The sequence below is a fragment of the Dipodomys ordii genome, unplaced genomic scaffold (genome assembly GCF_000151885.1).
Source record: "Dipodomys ordii isolate 6190 unplaced genomic scaffold, Dord_2.0 Scaffold45, whole genome shotgun sequence".
In the NCBI taxonomy this organism is placed as follows: domain Eukaryota; kingdom Metazoa; phylum Chordata; class Mammalia; order Rodentia; family Heteromyidae; genus Dipodomys; species Dipodomys ordii.
In genome coordinates this window covers 8,339,845-8,347,589 of record NW_012267261.1, presented here as the reverse complement: position 1 = coordinate 8,347,589, position 7,745 = coordinate 8,339,845, and the positions used below count along the sequence as shown (strand labels likewise).

At 40.9% G+C, this 7,745-nt stretch overlaps 1 protein-coding gene across 1 annotated transcript in view; it reads left to right on the top strand.

Annotated features, from left to right (window-relative positions):
• Kiaa0226 (KIAA0226 ortholog) overlaps positions 1-7,745 on the top strand; it is a 73,364-nt gene that overhangs the window by 7,792 nt on the left and 57,827 nt on the right. The window lies entirely within an intron of this gene.

The window sequence follows — 7,745 nt, the reverse complement described above, 5'->3', positions numbered from 1 at the left end:
AAAAAAAAAAGATTTACAAAACTACATTATCTCAATGATAAATTGGACTCTGTGAAAGTGTTCCTCATATTAGTGTTTGCTTCATTAATAACTGATCTGAGGGCTTAGGACGGGTGTGGCTCTGTAGTAGAGTACTTACCTAGTATGGCTGGAGCCTCTGGATCCTCCCTCTCCCTCCCCAACCACTGCCACCACCACCATCCGCCTAACTGCTCTGACCTCACAGGTTGCAGCAGGAATGTGGTATAAGGTAGGCTTCACTGGACATTTAGAAATAGTTTCATATATAATTATGGTCTCAGGAGCCGCTGAGGTCCAAAGATTACAGGCAAAATGTTTATCTTTGTGGAAATATCCCCAGGGGAGAATTAAGATGTTGTGTTCAGATAGAGATGCTACAGCGTTTAATGGAAACTCCACTTTTATATGCACAAAACCTGTTGAAGAAAGCCTGGACTAACAGGCTTTGGGGTTCTTGCCTGAGTTCTAGAAGGATGTATACCAAGTGAAACTGAACATCTTCCCTTTTTTATGCTTCAGTTTCTGCTTATATATTTTTGTCTATTAATTCTTCCTCCAGATGTCTTTGAAGTGTTTCATGTAAAAGGTGCCATGTAAATTCTAAACAAGATTATTGTGATTTTCCTCTATCTCATGTGGGCAGGCTGGGTCAATTTCCTTCCCTATTTAGCTGGAGCTGCATTTGTTACTTATTTATTTGACACTTGCTTATCCTATTCCAGGCACTGTTTTAAGAGCCTTACAAATGTTTGCTTATTAAATAGCCTTAACAGGGGCTGGGAAAATGGTTCAGTGGTAGAGTGCTTGCCTTACATGAATGAGGCCCTGGGTTTGTATTCCTCAGCACCACATAAGCAGAAAAAGCCAGAAATGGTGCTGTGGCTCAAGTGGCAAAGCACTTGCCTTGAACTGGGTTCAAGCCCAGAGTTCAAGCCCCATGACTGACAAAAAAAAAAAATAGCCTTATCAGTGGTATGAGGTGGGTACTATAATTAGCATTTCATAGACAAGGAAGCTGAGACATGGACAGGATAAGTCCATATAGTGAATACTTGGCTGTGGGTTCAAATTTAGCAACTTAGTCTGCACTTTTTAACATCTACACTATACTAACTATGCTGCCTTTCAATGTACTAATAATGACACATGTACAAGGTAGTATAAATGACAGTAGGACAACTTCTTTGCAGGTATCTTTTCCTATCTTTTACTCTTTCTATGCTTGCTTCTTAAATCAAAGAACTTTAGTTAAGTAAATTTTAGCAGTGGGGTTTTCCCATATAAAGTTTCTCAAATATTTGTTACAAGTTTATTCTCTACTGGTGGCTGGTTAACTAAATATGTTGTTTATGAGGATTCATGGTACTGATGGTTTCATTGGCTTAAAAAGACAACTGGTAAATACATGCTTTGTGCCTGAGAATTGAGGGGCATTGTGGCTGGGTCAATAATTCTGCAAATATAAATTTTCTATGGCCACTCAGAAACAGCCTTTTAAAAATTTTTTCTGTATGAGGTATGGTACTGGGACTTGAACATGCACGTGCTGTGCTTGCCTGCTCAGCTGGTACTCTACTACTTGAACCATGTCTCCAGCCTTGCTTTTTGCTGGTTATTTTGGAGTCAGAGTCTGGAGGATTTTTCTACCATGGTGGTTTTGAATTGCAATCCTCTGTATATCAATCTCCTAAATAGGTAGGATCATCTGTGTCCAGCTAGAAATCTCTTACTGATGAGATGACATCATTTTTGAATGTGAAGAATACAAACTTTTGGGGCTGGGAAGGTGGCTCAGTGGTAGAGCGCTTGCCTTGCATGCATGAGGCCCTGGGTTCGATTCCTCAGCACCACATAAGCAGAAAAAAAAAGCTGGAAGTGGCTCTGTGGCTCAAGTGGTAGAGTGCTAGCCTTGAGCTGAAGAGCTGAGGGACAGTGCCCAGGCCCAGAGTTCAGGCCCAGGACTGGATCCAAAAAAAAAAAAAAGCAAACTTTTCATTGTATTTCCTGAAAGTGGTTGATAGAGACAAATTTGCATGAGCTTTAAAACCAGGCACTGGTGGTTCACACCTGTAATACTAGCTACTTAGAAGGCTGAGAGCTGAGGTTCATGGTTTGCAGCCCAAGCAGGAAAGTTGGTGAGACTGTTATCTCTAATTAACTACCAGAAAGGAAGTGGAGCTGTGGTGCAAAGTGATAGGGCGCTAACCTTGAGCAAAAAAGCTTAGGACAGCTCCCAGGCCCTGAGTTCAAAGCCCCATGATCGACAAAAATTATAAAACAAACAAACAAAAAACAAGACCCAAACTCCCCTCCTTTCTTCTCTTAGTTGATAGTATTTTTCCACTTCCATCTCTATTTCCTATATACAAAGGTACAATTGAATTCTCTGCTTAGCTTGATAAAGTTGTTAAACCTGCCTGAGTGAGACATGAGTCTTCCTGCCTGGAAGGTCATGAAAATAATAGGCATAAATTCCTTATTGAGTGCCTGGTATGTACTAAAAGGCAAGGAATTGTCTATTTCTACCTTCTCTCCAGTGTTCTCGAAACATGGTGGGTATATGATACACAGGTTACTATATGCAGTGGCAGAGCTTCTTTCTTCTAATAGACTTGAGCACTGCAGGGACCAGGCTACTGCCTTAGTTTTTTTTTGTCGGTCGTGGGGCTTGAACTCTGGGCCTGGGCGCTGTCCCTCAGCTCTTCAGCTCAAGGCAAGCGCTCTACTACTTGAGCTATAGAGCCACTTCCGGTTTTCTGGTGGTTTATTGGAGATAGGAGTCTCACGGTCTCTCCTGCCGGGCTGGCTTTGAACCGCGATCCTCAGATCTCAGCCTCCTGAGTAGCTAGGATTACAGGCGTGAGCCACCAGCGCCCGGCTACTGCCTTAGTTTTTAACTTCACCTTAGGAGTTAGTTACATAGCTTTTCATTGAGCTAGCTGTCCTGTAGCCAAATTCATTAGTACTTAGAGGTGGTATAACTTTCCCTAGGGTTTCCTTGTTTGAACAGTTGAAAGAATGGTTCTAGCTTCAATCTGTCACTCTTTCTTGGGCCATGCCATCTTGTGAGATTGGAATTCTGCTGCATACACTACTCAGTTTTTCTGGTACAGTAATCCAGAGTCAGAACTTAAGTAGTAAGTTACTTTTTAGTGTTTCTGAACTAATATACAATTAACACAAATCCCTTCTACTGTTTTGTATCTCAGTTAATAGCATTTTCCACTAAATCAGTCAAGCCAGACCCTGGGAGTTAAATTTGATACCTTCCTTCTCTACTTCCATATTCAGGCAAGCTCTTTGAATTCTGTTTATGAATTTTGAGCCTTCTTTTTTCTTCATTTCCAAATATAATGGTTTATATTTCTAAGAAGACTAGGACATGGTATGGTTTTCAGGCTTGGCCAAATCTAGGTGTTATTTGTGTCTGTCTCTAAGCTCTGTTTTACAGATGGGTTGGTTTCATTCTCAGGCAGACTCTTCTAGAGGAAATCCTTAGCAACTCTAAATTTGGCAGTCCCAATAACAATAACAGAAAGAATACAGTCTCCAAAGCTGTGGCAAAAGTGAAAATTCTGGGACTAACTTATGGCTCTGTTCTTGAGATCAGGGCATGCAATGTGCTGCTTAGTTGGCTTAAATTAATGTACACAATACTGCATCCTATGATAGGGTAAGACCTTGGACCCCCTAGACCAGAGTAAATGGTAGGTGGTTCCCATGTAGAAAATCAGAGTTCTGTTCTCAAAGTCAAAGATCATAAACAATGGGGCTGGGAAGGTGGCTCAGTGGTAGAGTGCTTGCCTTGCATGGATGAGGCCCTGAGTTCGATTCCTCAGCACCACATAAGCAAAAAGAAAAAAGCTGGAAGTGGTACTGTGGCTTAAGTGGTAGAGCTCTAGCCTTGAGCTGAAGAACTGAGGGACAGCGCCCAGGCTCAGAGTTCAGGCCCCACAACTGGACCAAAAAAAAAAAAAAGATCATAAACAATGTATTCACTGCAGACTAACATTATCTCTCAATGGGGATTATTTAATTAATCTTTCTATCCAGATTTAGTCTTCTAATTCCAGACAACCTCTACTGCTATAAACTTAATATTTCAGAAACCAAGTTAAAGTAGTATTTTGCTCAAAGATGTTCGGTGGTTTTCCCATTGAAAAGACAAGATAGTCAAAACCCCTTTAGACTGGTACTCTATCTGTACATTAGTCCCTATGAAGCTGCCATTCACATAACCATGGCAGTCACATCTTTCTCATTATTCTCATTCTTTTTGTTGTTGTTGTTGTTGGTCATGGGGCTTGAACTCTGGGCTTGGGTCCTGTCTCTCAGCTCTTCAGCTCAAAGCGAGCACTCTACCACTTGAGCCACAGCACCACTTCCAGTTTTCTGAGTAGTTTATTGGAGATAAGAGTCTCTTAGCCCTTTCTGCCAGGTCTGGCTTTGAATCGTGATCCTCAGATGTCAGACTCCTGAGTAGCTAGGATTACAGGCGTGAGCCACCGGTGCCTGGCTATTATTCTCATTCTTGAGTCTGTATGCTCCTGTGTTGCCTAGTAAAGCGCTGTAGTCATCCTTTAAATGACACTCCTCAAGACATTCCCGGTGCATTCTTTTCCACATTTCTACTTTAGCACTCCTCATTCCAAGTTTCCCCTATTACATTCTTAATTTTCTGAGAGATGGGGCTTCTCCTCTTTAACCACCGTAGCCCCATTGCCTGACTTAGTTCTTCACATCTGTTGTTCAATGAATATTTACTCAAGGGAACATTAACAATTTGGTCATGCCTCTTATAGTTGGGCAGATGCCAGTAGTACTCTTGCCATTAAAAGGGCCTCTTCTCCTTTCCCCAGTCACTTTTCATTTTTTTACATTTATCTTCATTTCCCACTTCGCCCCTCTCATCCTCTTCTCTTGGTCATGCTAAGTTAATACAGAACTGGTAGCAAAGCTGGATGATCACAATTTAGGCAGTCCATGCTACTAGTTCAGATATTTAATACAGAAAGCACAAATGGACCTTTGAGGCATTTAGGAAAACTGCTGTAGTCAGGAGCCAGGAGTGAGAGGGCATATCAGCTGACGGCAGCAAATCCTAAGCTTTTCTTGTAGTCTTTCTCCTCGCAGCTGTTTCTGCTTCTTACAATTTTACCACTAAGTGGACTTTTCTTTTTTTCTTTCTTCTCCTTCTCATCCTTTCCCTCTCATTTCCCCTCTTTCCCTTCCTCCTTGACTTCTTCCTCTCCATTTCTCTTTCTCCTTTAAATCTTTTCCTTTACAAGTTTCACCACCTTGTCTAGATGATTGTAACCTGTTCTGTCCAACATACTTACTGCTAATCACATGCAGTGATTTAAGTAACAATTTTTAAGTTTTAGCAGGACGAATGGTATGTTGACAACATATGCTACATTCCTCTGAGAGGAAGTTGCACTAGAGCAGGATCTGAATTCCTGAAGGAGGTGACACGGTAGAAGACATTCTAAGTGGAAAGACCTGCAGGAATATGGCCATAGTAGTGAGGGCGACGTGTTTGTAGTGGAGTATGTTAATATTTAGATTGACAAAATGATGGGAATATTTGAACCCTATACTATGGAGTTTCTGGCATAAGAGATTTTTGGCCTTTTGTTGAATCTACTCAAATGTTGAAATTTGATAAATGCAGTATCGTTCAAATTTAATAGGGTTGGTGAGGCAATTGTTGAGTTAGGTATGACTTTTCAAAGTATGTCTATAATATTGCTCATTTCCTTGCTGGTATTCTGCTCTCAGAAATTAAGGGATGGACTGGCCTGGGGTGCTTCAGAGTTGAAAGACTGTACAATAGAGTCAAGTATTTTTTTCCTATATGCACATTACTTATTTAAAAAGTAGCATATATATTTAACTACATAGTCCAAAGTTAAATACTGTATAATTAAAGCAAAAAATATATAACCAGAGAGAAATATTAAACATATATTAAGTGTAGGAGTCTCTTGCTACCTTAGTATTACCAATAATTACTTTTAATTATGTTTTTCTCTATTTTGAGGCGGGAGAAGTCTTTTTTTTGTTGTTGTTATTGGTGGTGGTGGTCGGGGCTTGAACTCTGGGCCTACGCACTATCCCTCAGCTCTTCAGCTCAAGGCCAGTGCTCTACCACTTGAGCCATAGTGTCACTTCACTTCTGGTTTTCTGGTGGTTAATTGGAGATAAGAGTCTCATGGACTTTCCTGCCTGGGCTGGCTTTGAACCAAGATTCTCAAATCTAGCTTCCTGAGTAACTAGGATTATAGGTGTGAGTCATTGGCACCCAGCTGGGAGAAGTCTTTCTAGGAAGTCCCTTCTGTCATTGAAAGTCCCAGAGCCTTGCCTGATCACATATTGTCTTTTGTTTATTTATTTATTTATTTATGGGTCCGGTCATGGGCCTGAACTCTGGGCCTGGGTGCTGTCCCTCAGCTCTTCAGCTCAAGGCTAGCACTCTACCACTTGAGACACAGTGCCACTTCCGGCTTTTTTCTTTTTGCTTATGTGGTGCTGAGGAATCAAACCCAGGGCCTCATGCTTGCAAGGCAAGCACTCTACCACTGAGCCACCTTCCCAGCCCCACATATTGTCTTTTAGATTAAAAAAAAAAAAATCCTTTATGGTGCATTCTAGTTTCTTATTTGCTAACTTTGTTCAGATCTGATTCTTTAGCCTCAGAGAAGGAGTAAACAATATTCTCCTTGTATTCCCCTCATATTACTGAAGATAAATATATCTTCACAGTATTTTTATAATGGAATTGTAAGCGTACTTTTAAATTGATCAGGACATTTGTAACTTAGCTTTGTTTTCATTTTGAATGTCACTTCTTATCTATTTGACAAGCTTAGGACAGGCCTGGCATTTAGGAACACTTTCCCCCACATACCCTTGAGTCACGTAAGCAGTTTCTGTTCTTCTTTAAAGGAGGAATATGGTCAAAATGCCCCTAGAAGAAAATAGAAGGGACTTTATTCTGGGATTGGCTTTCGTGTGAGTTGATGAAAAGGATTCAGGCAGAGATGTACGTATGCCAAATACAGACTATTTGCTATAGAATAAGAGCCACATGTTTTTGTAGCCTTGTCATCTTTCTCAGTGATTATTTATTTATTTATTTATTTATTTTTTTGCCAGTCATGGGGCTTGAACTCTGGGTCTGGGCGCTGTCCCTCAGCTCTTCAGCTCAAGGCTAGCTCTCTACCACTGGAGCCACAGCGCCACTTCCAGCTTTTTCTGTTTATGTGGTGCTGAGGAATCGAACCCAGGGCCTCATGCTTGCAAGATATGCACTCTACCGCTGAGCTACCTTCCCAGCCCTCAGTGATACTTTATAGTGGGGAAAGGAAGTTCTTTAGCTTTGTTTGGAGGAAATTATTAATATATTTAAATGCTCTGTGTCTAGGATTTCACTGCTCCTTATATAATTTTAGACGCAAATACCTATGATGATAGGACTTAATGTCTGCTTTTGCAATTTGTCATCTTTGACAGTTAATGTTGTGAGATTAATACAGAGTGACTCAGAACACAGATATATAGTCACCTGTTGAGACAGACTTGTTGTCAGGCCTGTATTACTTGATGATAGCCTAGTGGAATGTGAAAATTATGTCAGTCAGAGGAGACTGGAAGTTAGCCCTGAGAAAGCATAGAGAATACAGTCACTGAGCAAAAGTTGGTATTCATACACACACACACAC